Source organism: Bombina bombina, chromosome 3 (genome assembly GCF_027579735.1).
Source record: "Bombina bombina isolate aBomBom1 chromosome 3, aBomBom1.pri, whole genome shotgun sequence".
NCBI classification, from domain to species: Eukaryota; Metazoa; Chordata; class Amphibia; order Anura; family Bombinatoridae; genus Bombina; species Bombina bombina.
The window spans coordinates 18878929-18903862 of NC_069501.1; the positions used below are offsets into that span (position 1 = coordinate 18878929).

The following is a 24934-nucleotide window of genomic DNA, read 5'->3' on the forward strand; positions in this document are numbered from 1 at the left end:
GCCGGACTCCATTCCAGTGCACCCCACCTTTCATGTCTTGCTCCTTAAGCCCTCTACAGTTGGGGCTCCTCCCTTCTCTAGTTGTGCTCCCCCGATTTCTGATCTTTTGCTTCCAGAATATGAGATTCAGGATATTTTGGATTCCCGTTTTCATCTCAATACGCTGCAGTATCTCATCCATTGGAAGGGGTTTTCCCATGATGAGGATTCTTGGGAACCCTCCACAAATCTGACGGCTCCTCCGCTTGGTCTCTCTCTTTCATTGGAGGAATCCTGATCGTCCTAGGCACTGAGCCTCGGAGTGGCTCCTTTGGGGGGGGGTTCTGTCATGTCTGAGGTCTTGTCAGTTTGTCTGTCCCTTTAAATTTGAAACCTTTATAAGGCTCCTCCTAACTAAATCCTGTGCTCTGTAATTTGATCCTTATGCTGAGTATCCTGGCTTGTGCTGAAGCTATCTACATGCTCTCCGGATCTCCACCTGAGCCTACTTACAGGAACACACCAAAATCTATTTCCTGCAACTTTTTGTTATTTCTTATGCTTGCTACAAATATCTTTGTCTCCTCAGCATTTACTTAAGCTTATAGGCTCACAGATTGTGCTCTTCAGAATTCCCCTGCCGTGCCTGTCAGCAGCTCCTCTGCTATACTCACAGCCTGCACTTCCTGTTTGGCGATACCGGACTCCAGGTAACAGCTGCTTTTCCTCTAGCAGAATCTTTCACCAGACTACAGGATTAAAGGTACTGAATTTTTCCTTTGGCATTACCATTTTGAAAGTGTTTTCTGGACTCATCAGGTTTTATTGCAAACTTGTATCTTATATGCTGTGAACTGAACTTATCATTGAAATCTGTGCCTATGTACATTCACTTCAGGAAAAGGCTGCATTTCTCATATATGTGACTCTATCTTCTGTGATACTCCTACAAGTGAACTCACTTATTAGCTTAAGTATAAGTATAAATATCCTACCTATTCTTCAGTATTATATGCAAGTTTCATTTTTGTCTCAGTCTTGCCTGTTAATCCCTATACACAGGCACTAATATCCTTTTCTCCTCTGTTCAGCAAGTATTGGATTCAGCTCTCACAAATTAAGCTAATCCTTTTTGCAGAGTTGAGAATACCTTTTTAACCCATACTGGGCCCTCAGTCTAGGATCAGAATAGGGGATTGTGACTTAACAGCCCCGATATTTGTGAGACTGAGTGGTAACCTAACCAATTCCCTGTATTGATTCTAACAGTGCGCTACTTGTAAGCTAGACTCATGCTCCGCTTAGTGCGCTACTGGTAAACTAGACTCACGCTCCGCTTAGTGCGCTACTGGTAAACTAGACTCACTCTCCGCTTAGTGCGCTACTTGTAAACTAGACTCACGCTCTGCTTAGTGCGCTACTTTTAAACTAGACTCACGCTCCGCTTAGTGCGCAACTTGTAAACTAGACTCACGATCCGCTTAGTGCGCTACTTGTAAACTAGTCTCATGCTCTGCTTAGTGCGCTACTTGTAAGCTAGACTCACGCTCCGCTTAGTGCGCTACTTGTAATCTAGACTCACGCTCCACTTAGTGCGCTACTTGTAAACTAGACTCACACTCCGCTTAGTGCGCTACTTGTAAACTAGACTCACGCTCCGCTTAGTGCGCTACTTGTAAACCAGACTTATGCTCCACTTAGTGCGCTACTTGTAAACTAGTCTCATGCTCCGCTTAGTGCGCTACTTGTAAACTAGTCTCACGCTCCGCTTAGTGCGCTACTTGTAAACTAGTCTCCCGCTTCTCTTAGTGCGCTACTTGTAAACTAGTCTCACGCTTCTCTTAGTACGCTACTTGTAAACTAGACTCACACTCCGCTTAGTGCGGTACTTTTAAACTAGACTCACGCTCCGCTTAGTGCGCTACTTGTAAACTAGTCTCATGCTCCGCTTAGTGTGTTACTTGTAAACTAGACTCACACTCCGCTTAGTGTGCTACTTGTAAATTAGACTCACGCTCCACTTAGTGGGCTACTTGTAAACTAGACTCACGCTCTGCTTAGTGCGCTACTTGTAAACTAGACTCACGCTCTGCTTAGTGCGCTACTTGAAAACTAGACTCACCTTCTGCTTAGTGCGCTACTTGTAAACTAGACTCACGCTCTGCTAAGTGCGCTACTTGTAAACTAGTCTCATGCTCCGCTTAGTGCGCTACTTGTAAACTAGATTCATGCTCCGCTTAGTGCGCTACTTGTAAACTAGATTCATGCTCCGCTTAGTGCGCTACTTGTAAACTAGACTCACGCTCCGCTTAGTGCACTACTTGTAAACTACTCGCGCTCCGCTTAGTGCGCTACTTGTAAACTAGTCTCACGCTCTGTTTAGTGCGCTACTTGTAAACTAGACTCACGCTCTGCTTAGTGCGCTACTTGTAAACCAGACTCACGCTCCGCTTAGTGCGCTACTTATAGACTAGTCTCACGCTTCTCTTAGTGCGCTACTTGTAAACTAGACTCACGCTCAGCTTAGTGTGCTACTTGTAAACTAGACTCACACTCCGCTTAGTGTGCTACTTGTAAATTAGACTCACGCTCCACTTAGTGGGCTACTTGTAAACTAGTCTCACGCTCCGCTTAGTGTGTTACTTGTAAACTAGACTCACACTCCGCTTAGTGTGCTACTTGTAAATTAGACTCACGCTCCACTTAGTGGGCTACTTGTAAACTAGACTCACGCTCTGCTTAGTGCGCTACTTGTAAACTAGACTCACACTCTTAGTGCGCTACTTTTAAATAGCCTCACGCTTCTCTTAGTGCGCTACTTGTAAACTAGTCTCACGCTCCGCTTAGTGCGCTACTTGTAAACTAGTCTCATGCTCCGCTTAGTGCGCTACTTGTAAACTAGACTCACGCTCCGCTTAGTGCGCTACTTGTAAACTAGACTCACGCTCCGCTTAATGCGCTACTTGTAAGCTAGAATCACGCTCCGTTTAGTGCACTACTTGTAAACTAGACTCACGCTCCACTTAGTGCGCTACTTGTAAACTTGTCTCACGCTCTGCTTAGTGCGCTACTTGTAAACTAGATTCATGCTCCGCTTAGTGCGCTGCTTGTAAACTAGACTCACGCTCCGCTTAGTGCACTACTTGTAAACTACTCGCGCTCCGCTTAGTGCGCTACTTGTAAACTAGTCTCACGCTCTGTTTAGTGCGCTACTTGTAAACTAGACTCACGCTCAGCTTAGTGTGCTACTTGTAAACTAGACTCACGCTCCGCTTAGTGCGCTACTTGTTAACTAGTCTCATGCTTCTCTTACGGCTAGATTTGGAGTTTTGTCGGTAACGACCCGAAAAACTAACGCCGGCTTTTTTCTGGCCGCACCATAAAAATAACTCTGGTATTGAGAGTCCACATAAAGGCTGCGTTAGGCTCCAAAAAAGGAGCGTAGAGCATTTTTAACGCAGCTTCAACTCTCGATACCAGAGTTGCTTACGCAAGCGGCCAGCCTCAAAAGCGTGCTCGTGCACGATTCTCCCATAGGAAACAATGGGGCTGTTTGAGCTGAAAAAAAACCTAACACCTGCAAAAAAGCCGCGTTCAGCTCTTAACGCAGCCCCATTGTTTGCTATGGGGAAACACTTCCAACGTCTGCACCTAACACTCTAACATGTACCCAGAGTCTAAACACCCCTAACCTTACACTTATTAAACCCTAATCTGCCGCCCCCGCTATCGCTGACCCCTGTATATTATTATTAACCCCTAATCTGCCGCTCCGTAAACCGCCGCTACTTACATTATCCTTATGTACCCCTAATCTGCTGCCCCTAACACCGCCGACCCCTATATTATATTTATTAACCCCTAATCTGCCGCCCACAACGTCGCCCCCACCTGCCTACACTTATTAACCCCTAATCTGCCGAGCGGACCGCACCGCTATTATAATAAAGTTATTAACCCCTAATCCGCCTCACTAACCCTATAATAAATAGTATTAACCCCTAATCTGCCCTCCCTAACATCGCCGACACCTAACTTCAATTATTAACCCCTAATCTGCCGACCGGAGCTCACCACTATTCTAATAAATGGATTAACCCCTAAAGCTAAGTCTAACCCTAACACTAACACCCCCTAAGTTAAATATAATTTTAATCTAACGAAATTAATTAACTCTTATTAAATAACTTATTCCTATTTAAATCTAAATACTTACCTGTAAAATAAATCCTAAAATGTAAATTAAAATTACATTGTAGCTATTTTAGGATTTATATTTATTTTACAGGCAACTTTGTAATTATTTTAACCAGGTACAATAAATATTAAATAGTTAAGAACTATTTAATAGCTAGCTAGTTAAAATAATTACAAAATTACCTGTAAAATAAATCCTAACCTAAGTTACAATTAAACCTAACACTATACTATCATTAAATTAATTAAATAAAATACCTACAATTACCTACAATTAAACCTAACACTACACTATCAATACATTAATTAAATACAATATCTACAAATAACTACAATGAAATAAACTAACTAAAGTACAAAAAATAAAAAAGAACTAAGTTACAAAAAATAAAAAAATATTTACAAACATAAGAAAAATATTACAACAATTTTAAACTAATTACACCTACTCTAAGCCCCCTAATAAAATAACAAAGACCCCCAAAATAAAAAATGCCCTACCCTATTCTAAATTACTAAAGTTCAAAGCTCTTTTACCTTACCAGCCCTGAACAGGGCCCTTTGCGGGGCATGCCCCAAGAAGTTCAGCTCTTTTGCCTGTAAAAAAAAACATACAATACCCCCCCCCCCAACATTACAACCCACCACCCACATACCCCTAATCTAACCCAAACCCCCCTTAAATAAACCTAACACTAAGCCCCTGAAGATCATCCTACCTTGTCTTCACCTCACCAGGTATCACCGATCCGTCCTGGCTCCAAAATTTTCATCCAACCCAAGCGGGGGCTAGAAATCCATCATCCGGTGGCTGAAGAGGTCCAGAAGAGGCTCCAAAGTCTTCATCCTATCCGGGAAGAAGAGTAGATCCGGACCGGCAACCATCATCTTCCAAGCGGCATCTTCTATCTTCATCCGATGAGGACCGGCTCCATCCTGAAGACCTCCGACGCGGACCCATCTTCATCCGGCAACGTCCAACTGAAGAATGAAGGTTCCTTTAAGGGACGTCATCCAAGATGGCGTCCCTCGAATTCCGATTGGCTGATAGGATTCTATCAGCCAATCGGAATTAAGGTAGGAATATTCTGATTGGCTGAGGGAATCAGCCAATCAGAATCAAGTTCAATCCGATTGGCTGATCCAATCAGCCAATCAGATTGAGCTCGCATTCTATTGGCTGATCGGAACAGCCAATAGAATGCAAGCTCAATCTGATTGGCTGATTGGATCAGCCAATCGGATTGAACTTGATTCTGATTGGCTGATTCCATCAGCCAATCAGAATATTCCTACCTTAATTCCGATTGGCTGATAGAATCCTATCAGCCAATCGGAATTCGAGGGACGCCATCTTGGATGACGTCCCTTAAAAGAACCTTCATTCTTCAGTTGGACGTCGCCGGATGAAGATGGGTCCGCGTCGGAGGTCTTCAGGATGGAGCCGGTCCTCATCGGATGAAGATAGAAGATGCCGCTTGGAAGATGATGGTTGCCGGTCCGGATCTACTCTTCTTCCCGGATAGGATGAAGACTTTGGAGCCTCTTCTGGACCTCTTCAGCCACCGGATGATGGATGTCTAGCCCCCGCTTGGGTTGGATGAAGATTTTGGAGCCAGGACGGATCGGTGATACCTGGTGAGGTGAAGACAAGGTAGGATGATCTTCAGGGGCTTAGTGTTAGGTTTATTTAAGGGGGGTTTGGGTTAGATTAGGGGTATGTGGGTGGTGGGTTGTAATGTTGGGGGGGGGTATTGTATGTTTTTTTTTACAGGCAAAAGAGCTGAACTTCTTGGGGCATGCCCCGCAAAGGGCCCTGTTCAGGGCTGGTAAGGTAAAAGAGCTTTGAACTTTAGTAATTTAGAATAGGGTAGGGCATTTTTTATTTTGGGGGTCTTTGTTATTTTATTAGGGGGCTTAGAGTAGGTGTAATTAGTTTAAAATTGTTGTAATATTTTTCTTATGTTTGTAAATATTTTTTTATTTTTTGTAACTTTAGTTAGTTTATTTCATTGTAGTTATTTGTAGATATTGTATTTAATTAATGTATTGATAGTGTAGTGTTAGGTATAAATTGTAGGTAATTGTAGGTATTTTATTTAATTAATTTAATGATAGTGTAGTGTTAGGTTTAATTGTAACTTAGGTTAGGATTTATTTTACAGGTAATTTTGTAATTATTTTAACTAGGTAGCTATTAAATAGTTCTTAACTATTTAATAGCTATTGTACCTGGTTAAAATAATTACAAAGTTGCCTGTAAAATAAATATAAATCCTAAAATAGCTACAATGTAATTATAATTTATATTGTAGCTATATTAGGATTTATTTTACAGGTAAGTATTTAGCTTTAAATAGGAATAATTTATTTAATAAGAGATAATTAATTTCGTTAGATGTAAATTATATTTAACTTAGGGGGGTGTTAGTGTTAGGGTTAGACTTAGCTTTAGGGGTTAATCCATTTATTAGAATAGCGGTGAGCTCCGGTCGGCAGATTAGGGGTTAATAAGTGTAGGCAGGTGGAGGCGACGTTGAGGGGGGCAGATTAGGGGTTAATAAATATAATATAGGGGTCGGCGGTGTTAGGGGCAGCAGATTAGGGGTACATAAGGATAACGTAGGTGGCGGCGCTTTGCGGTCGGCAGATTAGGGGTTAATAAGTGTAGGTAGCTGGCGGCGACGTTGTGGGGGGCAGATTAGGGGTTAATAAATATAATACAGGGGTCGGCGGTGTTAGGGGCAGCAGATTAGGGGTACATAAGGATAACGTAGGTGGCGGTCGGCAGATTAGGGGTTAAAAAAAATTATTCGAGTGTCGGCGATGTGGGGGGACCTCGGTTTAGGGGTGCATAGGTAGTTTATGGGTGTTAGTGTACTTTAGAGCACAGTAGTTAAGAGCTTTATAAACCGGCGTTAGCCCAGAAAGCTCTTAACTACTGACTTTTTTCCTGCGGCTGGAGTTTTGTCGTTAGATGTCTAACGTTCACTTCAGAAACGACTCTAAATACCAGAGTTAGAAAGATCCCATTGAAAAGATAGGATACGCAATTTACATAAGGGGATCTGCGGTATGGAAAAGTCGCGGATGAAAAGTGAGCGTTAGACCCTATTTTGAGTGACTCCAAATACCGGCGGTAGCCTAAAACCAGCGTTAGGAGCCTCTAACGCTGGTTTTCACGGCTACCGCCAAACTCCAAATCTAGGTCTTAGTGCGCTGCTTGTAAACTAGACTCATGCTCCGCTTAGTGCGCTACTTGTAAACTAGACTCATGCTCTGCTTAGTGTGCTACTTGTAAACTAGACTCACACTCCGCTTAGTGTGCTACTTGTAAATTAGACTCAAGCTCCACTTAGTGGGCTACTTGTAAACTAGACTCACGCTCTGCTTAGTGCGCTACTTGTAAACTAGACTCACGCTCCTCTTAGTGCGCTACTTTTATACTAGCCTCACGCTTCTCTTAGTGCGCTACTTGTAAACTAGTCTCACGCTCCGCTTAGTGCGCTACTTGTAAACTAGTCTCACGCTCCGCTTAGTGCGCTACTTGTAAACTAGACTCACGCTCCACTTAGTGCGCTACTTGTAAACTAGACTCACGCTCCGCTTAGTGCGCTACTTGTAAACTAGACTCACGCTCCGCTTAATGCGCTACTTGTAAGCTAGAATCACGCTCCGTTTAGTGCACTACTTGTAAACTAGACTCACGCTCCGCTTAGTGCACTACTTGTAAACTACTCGCGCTCCGCTTAGTGCGCTACTTGTAAACTAGTCTCACGCTCTGTTTAGTGCGCTACTTGTAAACTAGACTCACGCTCTGCTTAGTGCGCTACTTGTAAACCAGACTCACGCTCCGCTTAGTGCGCTACTTATAAACTAGTCTCACGCTTCTCTTAGTGCGCTACTTGTAAACTAGACTCACGCTCCGCTTAGTGTGCTACTTGTAAACTAAACTCACGCTCCGCTTAGTGCGCTACTTGTAAACTAGTCTCATGCTTCTCTTAGTGCGCTGCTTGTAAACTAGACTCATGCTCCGCTTAGTGCGCTACTTGTAAACTAGACTCACGCTCCGCTTAGTGCGCTACTTGTAAACTAGACTCATGCTCTGCTTAGTGCGCTACTTGTAAACTAGACTCACGCTCCGCTTAGTGCGCTACTTGTAAACTAGACTCATGCTCTGCTTAGTGCGCTACTTGTAAACTAGACTCATGCTCTGCTTAGTGCGCTACTTGTAAACTAGACTCACGCTCCGCTTAGTGCGCTACTTGTAAACTAGTCTCATGCTTCTCTTAGTGCGCTGCTTGTAAACTAGACTCATGCTCTGCTTAGTGCGCTACTTGTAAACTAGACTCATGCTCTGCTTAGTGCGCTACTTCTAAACTAGTCTCACGTTTCTCTTAGTGCGCTACTTGTAAACTAGACTCACGCTCCGCTTACTGAGCTACTTGTAAACTAGTCTCACACTCCGCTTAGTGCGCTACTTGTAAACTAGACTCACGCACCGCTAAGTGCGCTACTTGTAAACTAGACTCACGCTCCGCTTAGTGCGCTACTTGTAAACTTGCCCTTAATGTATTTTACTGCATCTCACATCTGACCTGGTCACTGGAATTATTAATTAAAAGCTTTAAGTGCATGGACCCTTGAGTCAAACACATAGTTAAAGTCAGCTCAAGAGCTGCCTTGCACTTTTGGGAGCTAGCTAAACACATCTGTTGAGCCAATGATAAGAGACATATATCTGCAGCCACCAATCAGCAGCTAGCTCCAAGTAGTGCATTGCTGCTCCTGAGCATACCTAGGTATTCTTTTCAACTAACGTTACCAAGAGAACAAAGTAAATTCAAGTAAATTGAAAAGTCTTTGTTTTTTTCATGACCATTTAATGAGTTTTATTTTTATGGGTATCTGATAGGAATGTGGGACACCTATGCGCCTCAAAGCAACGAAAAGGTTGGAGATTATCATTAGTACGGTCTGTTTCATCTCCAGTCTCTCGACCTGTAGCTAGAGATCCGGATTTAAATATTTTAGTCCCGGGGGAAATCCGCTGTATCGCTGTGCAAATGTAGGGTCGGGATGCAGCTGTCAACTGATTGCGCACTCTCCAGCTTTCCTTCATCTTGTGTCAGTAGGGGTTCACCGTCCTGCTGCGGGGATAATATCTCCCCTGCTGCAGAGTAAGGATCAGCTGAGCTGAGTCGGTAGGTACATAATCCTCCGGTGTATCGCTCCACCGGTTTTGGGCAGCTTCACCCACTACGGAGCTTAATGGCGGATCAGTCGTCAGGGACTTTTTCGGTCCCTGGGTTGGTTGCTGCCCTTTGATATTTAAGTGAGATGCAGTAGTGTTTCCCCTAGGGCTTGCGCACAACAGTTGTGTCATAGTTTGGGCCTGATTTTTCCTCATACTTTGTTGCGTGTCTTCACCTAGGCGATAGTGCACTGTGACAAGCAGGAGTTATGGGCTATAGTTCTTTGCAGGCGGCGCACTGCCTTCCAGGGAGCCAGTCCCTTATCCAGATGCTCCGCTGTTAGAGCCAACTTTGTTTCATTAGTAATATGCGCTGCGTAGGCAAGATGGCACCCGCCGTGTTGCTGGAAAGTTTCCCAAAGTGAGTGATCCATATGTCATAGGGTTGCGGCTCCCAATGATCACCTGTAGATATTTAGCCTTAGTCCTCTGTCTGTGGATGTAGCTGCATATATGCCGCGTTTAGATCCTTAGCCTCTCCGGTGCAGTTTCCCTCCAGAGGGGCCTACTGTATTAAAGGCCACAAAAGCCTCAATGTTTCCTGAGGCCAGATAGTGGTCGGCAAATGCACCTGTTGCGGACACATGCTTGAGTGGCCTCTAATCATAGCCAGAATGGTCCTTAGTGCATTGGGCACATAGTTGGGCAAATCAAAATAGTATAGCCTGAAATAAAAGGTTTATAGCAAGGTCTATCGCAGGAGCTCTGCACAAACACGTCTCGAAGGATATTAATTTTACTACTTCAATCCTGCCTAACCAGGAGATCTTCTTATTCTTCCACAACGAGAGATCCCCTGATATTGATTTTAATAACTGCTTGGGGCAAGTTAATATTCAAAATTTCTGACTATGGGGTCTAGTTATCAAGCCGTCAACCTCAAATACGCTGGAATTCCGCAGCGTATTTGTGGTGAGGCTGATTCGCCTTAGTTATCAAAGGCTAGAGACCGGCAAAAGTAGAATTTTGTGACGTAAACTTCGATCTGCCGGACTCAGTCCGACACAGATCGATTCTTACGTCACTCCAGATGTTCCGCACACAAGTGCGGCACAATCTGACTACTTTTGCTAGTTATCAAAAAACTAGCAGGTACGCTCGGCACTTTTACGGCCCAGCGTACCTGGTTTTCAATCCGCCACCCTGGAGGCGGCGGATCCCATAGGAATCAATGGGAGTCTGACCATAGCGAAAGTACAAGTTCGCTGCTGCCAGACATCCCATTGATTCCTATGGGAGATGTCTGCACCTAACACCCTAACACGTACCCCGAGTCTAAACACCACTAATCTGTCCCCCCTACACCGCCGCAACTAAATAAATGTATTACCCCCTAAACCGCCGCTCCCGGAGCCCACCGCAAGCTACTCTATACATATTAACCCCTAAACCGCCGCTCCCGGAGCCCACCGCAACTATAATATATGTATTAACCCCTAAACCGCCGCTCCCGGAGCCCACCACAACTATAATATATGTATTAACCCCTAAAACCGCCGCTCCTGGAACCCACCGCAAGCTACTCTATACATATTAACCCCTAAACCGCCGCTCCCTGACCCCTCCGCCACTGTAATAAATTTATTAACCCCTAAACCTAAGTCTAACACTAACCCTAACACCCCCCTAACTTAAATATTAATTAAATAAATCTAAATAATATTTCTATTATGAACTAAATTAATCCTATTTAAAACTAAATACTTACCTATAAAATAAACCCTAATATAGCTACAATATAAATAATAATTACATTGTACCTATGTTAGGATTTATTCTAACATCTTCCAAGATGACATCGCCCGGATAGAAGACTTCTTCAGCGCCCCTTGGAGGATAACTTCTGCCGCTCCGGATGTCCTCTTCGGTTCCATCACTGCTCGGCTGAGTGAAGACGACTCAAGGTAGGATGATCTTCAGGGGATTAGTGTTAGGTTATTTTAAGGGGGGTTTGGGTTAGATTAGGGGTATGTGGGTGGTGGGTTTTAATGTTGGGGGGGGGGTTGTATTTTTCTTTTACAGGCAAAAGAGCTGAATTCTTTGGGGCATGCCCCACAAAAGGCCCTTTTAAGGGCTGGTAAGGTAAAAGAGCTTTGAACTTTTTTAATTTAGAATAGGGTAGGGCATTTTTTTATTTTGGGGGGGGGTTGTTATTTTATTAGGGGGCTTAGATTAGGTGTAATTAGCTTAAAATTGTTGTAATATTTTTTAAATGTTTGTAACCTATTTTTTTTTTTTTTGTAACTTAGCTTTTTTTATTTTTTGTACTTTAGTTAGTTTATGTAATTGTATTTAATTGTAGTTATTTGTAGTTAATTTATTTAATTAATTTAATGATAGTGTAGTGTTAGGTTAGGATTTATTTTACAGGTAATTTTGTATTTCTTTTAGCTAGGTAGTTATTAAATAGTTAATAACTATTTAATAACTATTCTAACTAGCTAAAATAAATACAAAGTTACCTGTAAAATAAATATAAATCCTAAGATAGCTACAATGTAATTATTAATTACATTGTAGCTATCTTAGGGTTTATTTTACAGGTAAGTATTTAGTTTTAAATAGGAATAATTTAGTTCATAATAGAAATATTATTTAGATTTATTTAATTAATATTTAAGTTAGGGGGTGTTAGGGTTAGTGTTAGACTTAGGTTTAGGGGTTAATAAATTTATTACAGTGGCGGCGGTGTAGTTGGGGGCAGGATAGGGGTTAATAAATTTATTATAGGTGGCGACGGTGTAGGGGGGGCAGGATAGGGTTAATAAATTTATTATAGGTGGCGACGGTGTAGGGGGGGCAGGATAGGGGTTAATAAATTTAATATAGGTTGCGGCGGGGTCAGGGAGCGGCGGTTTAGGGGTTAATACATTTATAAGAGTTGCGGCGGTGTCTAGGAGCGGCGGTTTAGGGGTTACTAACTTTATTTAGTTGCAGGAGGCTCCGGGGGCGCCGGTATAGGGGGTAGAACAGTGTAGTTTAGTGTGGGTGCTTAGTGACAGGCTAGCAAGAAAGCTGTAAAAAAGCCGAAGAGCAGCGAGATCGGATGAGTCCTAACTATCACAGTCCGCTGCTCAACACCCCGTACTTGGTGCACGGCTTTTTGACAGCTTTTTTGATAACTTAGGCGAATTTTTGCAGGTCCGCGGCGGCAATTTGAGGCGAGCTTAGGCGGGCGTATTGGGTCGGCGAAGGCAGGAAAAGTAGACACGATGATAACTACCCCCCTTTGTGTGGTTTAAGTTAATGTTGGCTACCTTGCCGTATTCTTCAAATTCCTTAAGAATTTCTGGGATCGAAGTCAGGGGGCTTGCGACGGAAAGCAGAACATTGTCCGCGTATAATGATACTTTATGTTCATGGTCTCCTATTTTTATTCCAGAGATTTTCTGGTTGACTCAAATTTTTTGTGCTAATATTTCTATCGTGAGGGCGAATAGCAGTGAGGACAGGGGGCATCCCTGTCTTGTGCCGTTTGATATTTTAAAGGGGTAGGATAATATGTTGCTAATTTTAACTTGTGCTGTAGGTTCCGTATAGAGGGAGAAGACTTTTTGCATGAAGGGTTGGCCAAAATTCATTTTTGACAGGACAGCTTTAAGGAAAGTCCAGCTGACCCTGTCGAACATCTTCTCGGCGTCTGTTGAGACGAGCACAGATGGAATATTATTTTGTTGCGCATAATTCACTAAGAGGGTGGCTTTTATGATGTTATCCCTGGCCTCACAGCCAGGGACAAACCCCACTTGGTCAGGGGATATTAGCTGTGGCAAATATTTATTCAATCTTGTCGAGAGAATTTTTGCAAAGATCTTTAGATCCATGTTAAGAAGTGATATCGGCCTAAAATTCTCAGGCCGGTCAGTTGTCTTTCCAGGTTTCGGGATGGTGGTGACATGTGCTAAAAGCATAGATGGGGGAAATCCCTGAGTATTCCCGATATTGTTAAACAGGGAAGCGAGACACAGTGACAATATGGCCTCTAGTTATCAAGCCGTCAACCTCAAATACACTGGAATTCCACAGCGTATTTGTGGCGAGGCAGATTTGCCTAAGTTATCAAGCCCTACACACCGGCAAAAGTACCCCAAGTCTAAACACCCCTAATCTGTCCCCCCTACACCGCCGCCACCTATATTAAACATGCTAACCCCTAAACCGACATTCCCGGACCCCACCGCAAATATAATAAATATATTAACCCCTAAACCGCCACTTCCGGACCCCGCCACAACTAAATAAATTGTTTAACCCCTAAACCGCCGCTCCCGGACCCCGCCGCCACCTATATTAAATTTATTAACCCCTAATCTGCCCCCCCCTACACCGTCACCACCTATAATAAATTTATCAACCCCTATCCTGCCCCCCCTACACCGCCGCAACCTATAATAAAATTTTTAACCCCTAAACCTAAGTCTAACACTAACCCTAACACCCCCCTATCTTAAAAATTAATTAAATAAATCTAAATAAATATAACTCTTATTAAATGAATTATACCTATTTAAAACTAAATACTTACCTATAAAATAAACCCTAATATAGCTACAATATTACTAATAATTATATTGTAGCTATTTTAGGATTTATTTTTATTTTACAGGCACATTTAAATTTATTTTAACTAGGTACAATAGCTATTAAATAGTTATTAACTATTTAATAGCTACCTAGATAAAATAAAGTCAAATTTACCTGTAAAATAAAAACTAACCGAAGTTTCAATTACACCTAACACTACACTATCATTAAATAAATTATTCCTATTTAAAACTAAATACTTACCTGTAAAATAAACCATAAGTTAGCTACAATGTAATTAATAATTACATTGTAGCTATCTAAGGATTTATATTTATTTTACAGGTAACTTTGTATTTATTTTAACTAGGTACAATAGTTATTAAATAGTTATTAACTATTTAATAACGACCTAGCTAAAAGAAATACAAAATTACCTGTAAAATAAATCCTAACCTAAGTTACAATTAAACCTAACACTACACTATCATTAACTTAATTAAATTAATTAACTACAAATACCTACAATTAAATACAATTAAATAAACTAACTAAAGTACAAAAAATAAAAAAAACTAAGTTACAAAAAATAAAAAAAAATAAGTTACAATAAATAAAAAAATATTACAAGATTTTTAAGCTAATTACACCTAATCTAAGCCCCCTAATAAAATAACAAAGCCCCCCAAAATAAAAAAATGCCCTACCCTATTCTACATTACAAAAGTTAACAGCTCTATTACCAGCCCTTAAAAGGGTCTTTTGCGGGGCATGCCCCAAAGTAATCAGCTCTTTTGCATGTTAAAAAAATACAACCCCCCCAACATTAAAACCCACCACCCACATACCCCTACTCTAACCCACCCAAACCCCCCTTAAAAAAACCTAACACTAACCCCCTGAAGATCTCCTTTCCTTGAGTCGTCTTCAGCCAGCCGACCACCGATGGAACAGAAGAGGACATCCGCAGCGGCCGAAGTCATCATCCAAGGGGTGCTGAAGAGGTCTTCCATCCGATAGAAGTCTTCATCCATGCGGCGTCTTCAATTTTCATCCATCCGGAGCGGAGCCTTCTTCAAACGAGCCGACGCGGAGCCATCCTCTTCCAACAACGCCTACCCGACGAATGGATATTCCTTTAAGTGATGTCATCCAAGATGGCGTCCCTCGAATTCCGATTGGCTGATAGGATTCTATCAGCCAATCGGAATTAAGGTAGGAAAAATCTGATTGGCTGATGCCAATCAGATTTCTCCTACCTTAATTCCAATCGGAATTCGAGGGACGCCATCTTGGATGACGTCACTTAAAGGAATATCCATTCGTCGGGTAGGCGTCGTTGGAAGAGGATGGCTCCGCTCCGGATGGATGAAGATTGAAGACGCCGCATGGATGAAAACTTCTATCGGATGGAAGACCTCTTCAGCGCCCCTTGGATGATGACTTCGGCCGCTGCGGATGTCCTCTTCTGTTCCATCGGTGGTCGGCTGGCTGAAGACGACTCAAGGTAGGGAGATCTTCAGGGGGTTAGTGTTAGGTTTTTTTAAGGGGGGTTTGGGTGGGTTAGAGTAGGGGTATGTGGGTGGTGGGTTTTAATGTTGGGGGGGGTTGTATTTTTTTTAACAAGCAAAAGAGCTGATTACTTTGGGGCATGCCCCGCAAAAGGCCCTTTTAAGGGCTGGTAATAGAGCTGTTAACTTTTGTAATGTAGAATAGGGTAGGGCATTTTTTTTATTTTGGGGGGCTTTGTTATTTTATTAGGGGGCTTAGATTAGGTGTAATTAGCTTAAAAATCTTGTAATATTTTTTTATTTTTTGCACTTTAGTTAGTTTATTTAATTGTATTTAATTGTAGGTATTTGTAGTTAATTAATTTAATTAAGTTAATGATAGTGTAGTGTTAGGTTTAATTGTAACTTAGGTTAGGATTTATTTTACAGGTAATTTTGTATTTCTTTTAGCTAGGTCGTTATTAAATAGTTAATAACTATTTAATAACTATTGTACCTAGTTAAAATAAATACAAAGTTACCTGTAAAATAAATATAAATCCTAAGATAGCTACAATGTAATTATTAATTACATTGTAGCTATCTTATGGTTTATTTTACAGGTAAGTATTTAGTTTTAAATAGGAATAATTAATTTAATAAGAGTTATATTTATTTAGATTTATTTAATTAATATTTAAGATAGGGGGATGTTAGGGTTAGTGTTAGACTTAGGTTTAGGGGTTAATAATTTTATTATAAGTTGCGGCGGTGTAGGGGGGGCTGGATAGGGGTTGATAAATTTATTAGAGGTGGCGACGGTGTAGGGGGGGCAGATTAGGGGTTAATAAGTTTAATATAGGTGGCGGCGGGTTCCGGGAGCGGCGGTTTAGGGGTTAAACTATTTATTTAGTTGCGGCGGGGTCCGGGATCCGCAGGATAGGGGTTAATAAATTTATTATAGGTGGCGGCGGTATAGGGGGGGCAGGATAGGGGTTAATAGGTATTATGTAGGTGGCGGCGGAGTCCGGGAGCGGCGGTTTAGGGGTTAATACATTTATTATAGTTGCGGCGGGGCCTAGGAGCGGTGGTTTAGGGGTTAATAACTTTATTTAGTTGCGGGGGGCTCCGGGGGTGCCGGTATAGGGGGTAGAACAGTGTAGTTTAGTGTGGGTGCTTAGTGACAGCTTATCAATAAAGCTGGGAAAAAGCCGAAGAGCAGCGAGATCGGATGAGTGATAACTCACAGTCCGCTGCTCATTGCCCCGTACTTGGTGCGCGGCTTTTTTACAGCTTTTTTGATAACTTTGGCGAGCGTATTCAGGTCCGCGGCGGCAATGTGAGGCAAGCTTAGGATGGCGTATTGGGGCCGGCGAAGGCAGGTAAGTAGACGGCTTGATAACTAGAGGCCTATATCTTTAAATATTTTATAGTATTTGGCGCTGTCTCAAATCACGTTTTTTTAGTACTATGTGTAGCACTCGAATGCAACACATAACTTTAAACTTGTAATATGAGCGATGTTTAGCTCGGTCGCGATATACATGGAACGTATAGGGTATGCTTAAAGGGACACTCAACCCAAATTTTGCACACATTCTTGTATGTTACAATTGTTTCATATAAATCTGGGTATAGCATATTTGCCAGCTGTCCCTGATTTCCAGGGACAGTCCCTGGATTTTGTTTTATGTCCCTGATTTTGTTTTATGTCCCTGGATTTTGTTTCATGTCCCTAGATTTTTTTTTTGTCCCTGGAAATGTCCCCTGCAGGAGAATTGGAGGGCTGCCACTGAGCTGGGACATGTGTGACACAAGATAATGTGGAGCAGTTGCTGGTGAGGCTGTGATGCAGCAAATAATCTGTTTGATCACTCAGAACAGCTCTAGGCAGGGAACTCCTTGCTGCGCCTTCTGTGAGTGATTGTTTTTTAAACTGACACAAATCAGTAGAAAAAACGCTTACAAACAGCTGCTCCACACTAGGGCCTGGATTACAAATTGGGCATTAAATCCATTGTGAACATACCGTGCGCAATGTGGCTTTAAACCAATTTCAATTGTACAGCCATTACAAGTTTCAAGAAAACTTTCTTTTTGCGTTCCCCCGCATACCGCACAAAAACCAAGTTCCGACTTGGCATGCTCATGCACGTATTCTCCCTTAGAGATCAATGGAGAAAAAATGTTGTAAAAAAACACCTGTAATTGCAAAATCGCCATCACATTTTCACAGTCCCCAGTGAAGTTTATGGAGAAAAGAAAGTTTTCAAAAAACCTAACACCCTAACTTAAGCCCCTAGTCTAATAAACCCTAAACCGCCATCCACCACATCGCCAACTTTAAATAAAGCTATTAACCACTAAACCGCTGCCCCCCCCCACATCACCAACACTAAATAAAGCTATTAACCACTAAACCGCCCCCCCACATCGCCAACACTAAATAAAGCTATTAACCACTAAACCACTGCCCCCCCCCCCACATCGCCAACACTAAATATAGGTATTAACCACTAAACCGCCCCCCCACATCGCCAACACTAAATAAAGCTATTAACCCCTAAATCGCCATCCCCCACATCGCCAACACTAAATAAAGCTATTAACCCCTAAACCATCGTCCCCCCACAGCACAACCACCTAAATTAAACTACTAAGTCCTAAACCTAACACCCCCTAACGTTAACAAAATTGAAATACACCGACTGTAAATTAAAGTTAAAATATACTTACTACCTTAAAATAAATAAAAACTTACCTGTGAAACAAAATTAAAACCTAAGCTTAAACTAAAAACAAACCTAACATTACTTATTTAAAAAAAAAAAATTTATACAAAAAGCTACATTACCAAAAAAAAAAAAAATAACATTACTAAAAATAATAAAACCTAACATTACCACAAAAAACTACCATTAAAAAAAATTAAACACTAACATTAAAAATAAATAAAAAAAAAGCTACCATTACAAAAAATAACAATATTATCCAAAATAATACAAATTATTCCTTTTTTAATACCCCCCAAAAAAGCACCCAAAATAAATAAAACCCCCAATCTAAAAATAAACTACCAATAGCCCTTAAAAGGGCCTTTTGCAGCGCATTGTCTTAAAGCTAACAGCTCTTTTACCTTAAAAAAAACACCAATTTCCCCCTAACATTACAACACCAAACCCAACACCGTTTCCCCCTAACATTACAACACCCAACCCACCCAACCCACCTAAAATAAACAAACCTAACTAAAAAAAACCTAATCTAACCATTGCCCCAAAAAGGGCATTTGGATAGGCATTGCCCTTAAAAGGATATTCTGATCTGTTTCAGCCCCAAAAAAAAAATCCCTAATCTTGAAAAAAAAGCCACCCCAAAAATAAAAAAACCCTAACTCTAATCCCCAAAATGGTACTCACCAATGATGAAGGGCGCCACTCCATCTTCATCCTGGCGGCAAGACATCTTCATACATCGGCAGAGCATCTTCTCCAATCTTCATCCAGGCCGTGGTCCATCTTCTATCTTCATCCCGGTGATGACAAGTCCTTGGCGATGTCATCGGCGATGTCGGCCCCCCTCTTCAGAGCATTGACTCCAGCCGCACACTGAAGATTGGATGCAAGGAATGGCTTTTATATGGGGGTACCCTTGCATTCCTATTGGCTGACAAATTCAAATCAGCCAATTGGATAATATACTAAAGAAAGATTTTGAACTCTGTCATTTTGTAATTTGATTTTTCTAATTTTATTTTTTAATTTGATTTCTCCGTCTTCTTATTCCTTTATATACATACATTATTATTTTTATTTGTATGCACTTTTATATATTTTTTTCATATATATATATATATATATATATATATATATATATATATATATATATATATAGTATTTACCAAATTATCTTCTTTTGTATTTATGCACTAAGATTTAGTCTATTAATCTGTTACTATATACAGTAGATGTAATCTTTTCATTTTCTGTCTCATTTTATATGATGAGGAAAGATAGAATATTGGTTTATCCATTACTTTAGGACAGTTGTATATCCACTATAGGTGGTTGATCCTCATTCTGTCTATGTAATTTCACTTTTACTTAAATTTTATTTTAATTCTTTCTTTTACCTCATTGTATTTTTAGTTGTTAATACTTTCTAGTATTTCGATACATATATGTATGTAATTTTGAGGTATTTTAGTTTAGATACTTAGGGGCTGATTTATTAATGCTTCAACTGATAATAAGCTGGAATTCTGCATCAGATCGTTAAATGTTGAAATGTTTGACGTAATATACGCTCCCGTGAGATCAATCTGACGCATATCAATGCTTGCTTTATTTGAGCTGAATACTGATGATCCGCCTTCACATTCGACTCTATTTGAACCTCTTGCCAATTTATCAAACATTCAACAGGTACGCTTGCCTCCATTCCGACACAGTGTACCTATTGTTTAATCTTCCACCTTTAAGGCTGCAAATGCCATAGAAATCAATGGGAGATTTAAAACACAGAAAGGTTTTGCTCTAATGCTGTTTGTCATCGCAAAATGGTGAAATAAATCCTATCAGCTAGATTACGAGTCTTGCGTTAGGGTTAAAAAGCAGCGTTGAGAGGTCCCAACGCTGCTTTTTAATGCCCGCTGGTATTACTAGTCTTGAAGGAGAGGGTTTACCGCTCACTTTTTTGGCCAGACTCTAAAATACCGCAAATCCACTTACGTCAATTTCGTATCCTATTTTTTCAATGGGATTTGCCTAATGCCGGTATTATGAGTCTTCCTAAAAGTGAGCGGTACATCCTCTCCTGTCAAGCCTGTTACCGCATTTGAAAGTCAGTAGTTAAGAGTTTTATGGGCTAACGCCGTAGCATAAAACTCTTAACTAAAGTGCTAAAAATTACACTAACACCCATAAACTACCTATTAACCCCTAAACCGAGCCCCCCACATCGCAAACACTTACATTTCTAACCCCTAATCTGCCGAACCGGACATCGTCGCCACTATAATAAATATATTAACCCCTAAATCTAAGTCTAACCCTAACCCCCCCAACTTAAATATAATTTAAATAAATCTAAATAAAATTACTATTATTAAATAAAAAATCCCTATTTAAAACTAAATACTTACCTGTAAAATAAACCTAAGATAGCTACAATATAACTAATAGTTACATTTGTATCTATCTTAGGGTTTATTTTTATTTTACAGGCAACTTTGTATTTATTTTAACTAGGTAGAATAGTTATTAAATAGTTATTAACTATTTAATAACTTCCTAGTCAAAAGAAATACAAAAGTACATGTAAAATAAACCCTAACCTAAGTTACAATTACAACTAACACTACACTATAATTAAATTAATTCCCTAAATTAACTACAATTAAATACAATTAAAAACAATTAAAAACAATTATCTAAAGGACGGAAAAAAACAAACACTAAATTACAGAAAATAATAAAATAATTACAAGATTTTAAAACTAATTACACCTAATCTAACCCCCCTAATAAAATAAAAAAGTTCCCCAAAATAATAAAAAGCCCTACCCTATACTAAATTACAAATAGCCCTTAAAACGGCTTTTTGAGGGGGTATTGCCCCAAAGTAATCAGCTCTTTTACCTGTAAAAAAAGTACAATACCCCCCCAACATTAAAACCCACCACCCACGCACCCAACCCTACTCTAAAACCCACCCAATCCCCCCCTTAATAAAACCTAACACTAACCCCTTGAAGATCACCCTACCTTGAGAAGTCTTCACCCAACCGGGCCCAAGTCTTCATCCAAGTCGGGCAGAAGATGTCCTCCAGATGAGCAGAAGTCTTCATCCAAGCCGGGCAGAAGAGGTCCTCCAGACGGGCAGAAGTCTTCATCCAGATGGCATTTTCTATCTTCATCCTTCTGGAGCGGAGCTGGTCCATCTTCAAAAAAATCCGGCGCGGAGCATCCTCTTCCATCGACGGCGAAGACCGAATGAAGGTTCATTTAAGGTACGTCATCCAAGATGGCGTCCCTTCAATTCCGATTGGCTGATAGAATTCTATCAGCCAATCGGAATTAAGTTAAAAAAAATTCTATTGGCTGAAGGAATCAGCCAATAGGATTGAACTTCAACTCCTATTGGCTGATCCAATAAACCAATAGGATTGAGCTTGCATTCTATTGGCTGTTCCGATCAGTTCCGATTGTGCTGCGTTCGCTCAATTTTAGCCCCAGGGTTCCAGATTGTAGTGGGGCTCCTAGTGTGGGAGGGTAGGATTCGGTGGCGGAGGCTTGGATGGCTACGTGCCAGCAGCTGAGGGCCTTACCACCTGCGGCCTTGGCGTCCGTTGTCGCTTTGGTCCAGTCTCTGGCAGCCGTGATGGTGCCTGGGGTTTGCTCGTAATAGTGGCAAGAAGTTCTCAATGAAGGACTTTAGTTTCCCCACAGAAATCAATGGGGCTGCGTTACGGAGCTTTACGCTGCTTTATTGCAAGTGTTAGGCTTTTTTTCAGCCGGCTCTCCCCATTGATGTCTATGGGGAAATCGTGCACGAGCACGTAAAACCAGCTCACCGCTGACTTAAGCAGCGCTGGTATTGGAGTGCAGTGTGGAGCTCAATTTTGCTCTACGCTCACTTATTGCCTTTTAACGCCAGGTTTATAAAAACCTGTAATACCAGCGCTGTAGGTAAGTGAGTGGTGACAATAAACTGCAAGTTAGCACCGAGCAGCTCTTACCGCAAAACTCGCAATCTGGCCGTTAGTGATTAGTAGCACAGAAATTATTATATTGTACGAGGTAATTTTATCCAATATGGTGCATCCAAGTGCTTTTTCTGCTAGGGAACTTGTTATTCTCGTATATGGGATGAACAAGTACTTTCCAAGGAGAATCGGAGGAGTTCAGGATAGTCGCGATCATATTATATACGAAATAATGAGGAGAATGTACCGAGTCTCGGGTACTAAAAGGACGCAACGACAATGTCTGCGTCATTTTAGCAACCTAAGACGACGAGAACCAGACTATTATCAGTCCATAAGATCACTCATCAGGATTTGTAAGTGTCCTTTTTTATATTGTGTATTATAATTTCAAAGTATTAATATGTGAAATTAGTATTAAAGATAAACATTGATGATGACATTAGGCCACACTTTGTCTAACATATTTGACAATGCATATCTGCATGTATATATTGTTTGTTAAAAAGGTTGTTATTTTCTGATGAATAATACAAGCTCCGTCCATGCATTACAGCAGCAGATACATTACACAGAAGAAAACATAGCACATGGATCTAATGTTGACATACATCTTTATATGTTCACAGATTTATCAAGAAGAAGAGGGAGAATTCTCAGATACATTAGGCCAATATCTATGGCAACACCACAGAGCCATTGCTCTTACCCTCCACTCCCAATGAGCCTTCTCCGTGATACGCATTTCGAGGATGAGTCAGGGAGCCAATCAGAGGTCCCTGATGATTTCCAAGGTAATTTTCAATTATAACACAATGTTTGCAGTCTTTAACATTAAAAAGGGAGTTTTTTAAAAGTTAATTTAAATTACTGTAATGGTCTTTCTGAATAGAATTTTACATCATGTGATCATAACAGTATACAACAATGATGAGTATAATATAGGCATTGTCACATATTCCTCATCCTAACGATGATTTGTGTTTGTGCTTCATCTGTGACAGCCGAAAGAGAAGAATCCATTGGCGAGGATCCTGCCCCAGCCATATCGCCAGCGTTGTGAGATGATGAGGTGGCTGGAACAGAATGCAAGAAAATATCATATTATGTTTTAACATTTGTATCTTTATAATTAATTGGTAGAACATATTTTATTTTGTGTTTTTATAGATGCTGATCAGGGGACCCAAACTGACCCCATCCTGCCACAATTATTTGGGCAACTAGCTGATGGCCTACAGAATGTTGTCGGCACAATCAATCAGTTACAGGAGGCAATACGTGGCTTTATTTGATTGTTTTATTTTTTGGTTTATAGCTCGTTTTTATTCTATTTTATGGTTCGGTTAAAAAAATAAAATGTTTATAGTAAAAAAATAAATCTAAAAATAATAGTGTACCAGAATTCCTTTAAGTATTATCTTTAAGGGAAAGAAAAACAAAATATATGTTGAATGATGTATAAATAACATGCAATTTTGATAATGTATTTAATTTAAAAAAATATCTGATTTAACTTAATTATTTTGCTATCCTTTGATGAAGAGCATTTGTAAATATACTATGTAGCTGATGATTGATGGCTAAACATAGATCACTCATGTGATTAGCTTGAACATTGCTATTTCTACTAAAAAGGATATATGAAGAATTCTAACCTTAAAATTTTTAATGTTGCTTGAGATTGACAGAATACAAAAGGAAGGTATCCACATGTGAGTGTGCCCATATTATGTCATCTTTATTATTCTCTGTATAACGTCAGACAGTTCTATGAGAGTCCAACTCCTGCATGTCCCATCAGATAATTATCCATATAACGGAACTTGTATGTATGCAACCTCAGAGGACCGGGACCACGTCCCTCCTACCTCTGTGCTATAGTGCTTGGTGTGAAATCAGCGGAGTAAAAACAGCAATGTTAGGCATATTACTTAATCTACAATTGTTGTAAGTCACTGTCCTGCTCCGTGAGCAATAAAAGAGGGACTCACCCTTTGCTGTGTCCTCCGGATCTGTGTAGGGTAGAGAACTGCATCAAATAGCTGAGTGGACCATCACTTCATTCCCATCTCTGCTCTAAGCCTCTTTGTCTCCCTTTCTTCTTGTCGGATCCACTATCAACAAAGGTCCTCGGTCTTGGTTTGACGTTGTGACGTCATGGGTCTAGCATGTGTGGCCTGCAATTGGCTCCTGTCTTGGAGGTGTGCTTCGTCGGTTATATGAAGGAGCCCCAGTGCTCCATATAGACTTAAGGAAAAAGAAGGTATACTTTGTTCCAAAACTAAGCAGGCTCCAGTGAAGTTAAAACATAAACGGCTAGATTACGAGTTTTGCGTTAGAGTTAAAAAGCAGCGTTAGAAGGTCCTAACGCTGCTTTTTAACGACCGCAGGTATTACGAGTCTTGCAGGTACAGTCGTACAACTCACTTTTTTGGCCTTCCCAAAAGTCCACTTACGTCTATAGCGTATCCTATTTTTTCAATGGGACTTGCCTAACGCCGGTATTACGAGTCTGTCCTGGGAGGCAAAAAAGTGAGTGGTAGCCCCTTACCCACAAGATCCCTAACGCATTTTAAAGTCAGTAGTTAAGAGTTTTATGCTACAAAGCTGTAGCATAAAACTCCTAACTAAAGTGCTAAAAAGTACACTAACACCCATTAACTACCTATTAACTCCTAAACCGCCGCACTCCCGCATCGCCACCACTATAATAAAATTATTAACCCCTAAACCGCCGCACTCCCGCATCGCCGCCACTATAATAAAATTATTAACCCCTAA

General features: G+C 40.8%; 1 long non-coding RNA gene across 1 annotated transcript; it reads left to right on the forward strand.

Moving 5' to 3' along the window:
- The first annotated feature begins 390 nt into the window (after positions 1 to 390).
- LOC128652795 (uncharacterized) lies at positions 391 to 23547 on the forward strand. The gene is made up of 4 exons (XR_008401303.1): positions 391 to 742; positions 22780 to 22944; positions 23155 to 23222; positions 23321 to 23547. It is a non-coding gene; the product is annotated as an uncharacterized LOC128652795 (long non-coding RNA).
- The last annotated feature ends 1387 nt before the right edge of the window (positions 23548 to 24934 follow it).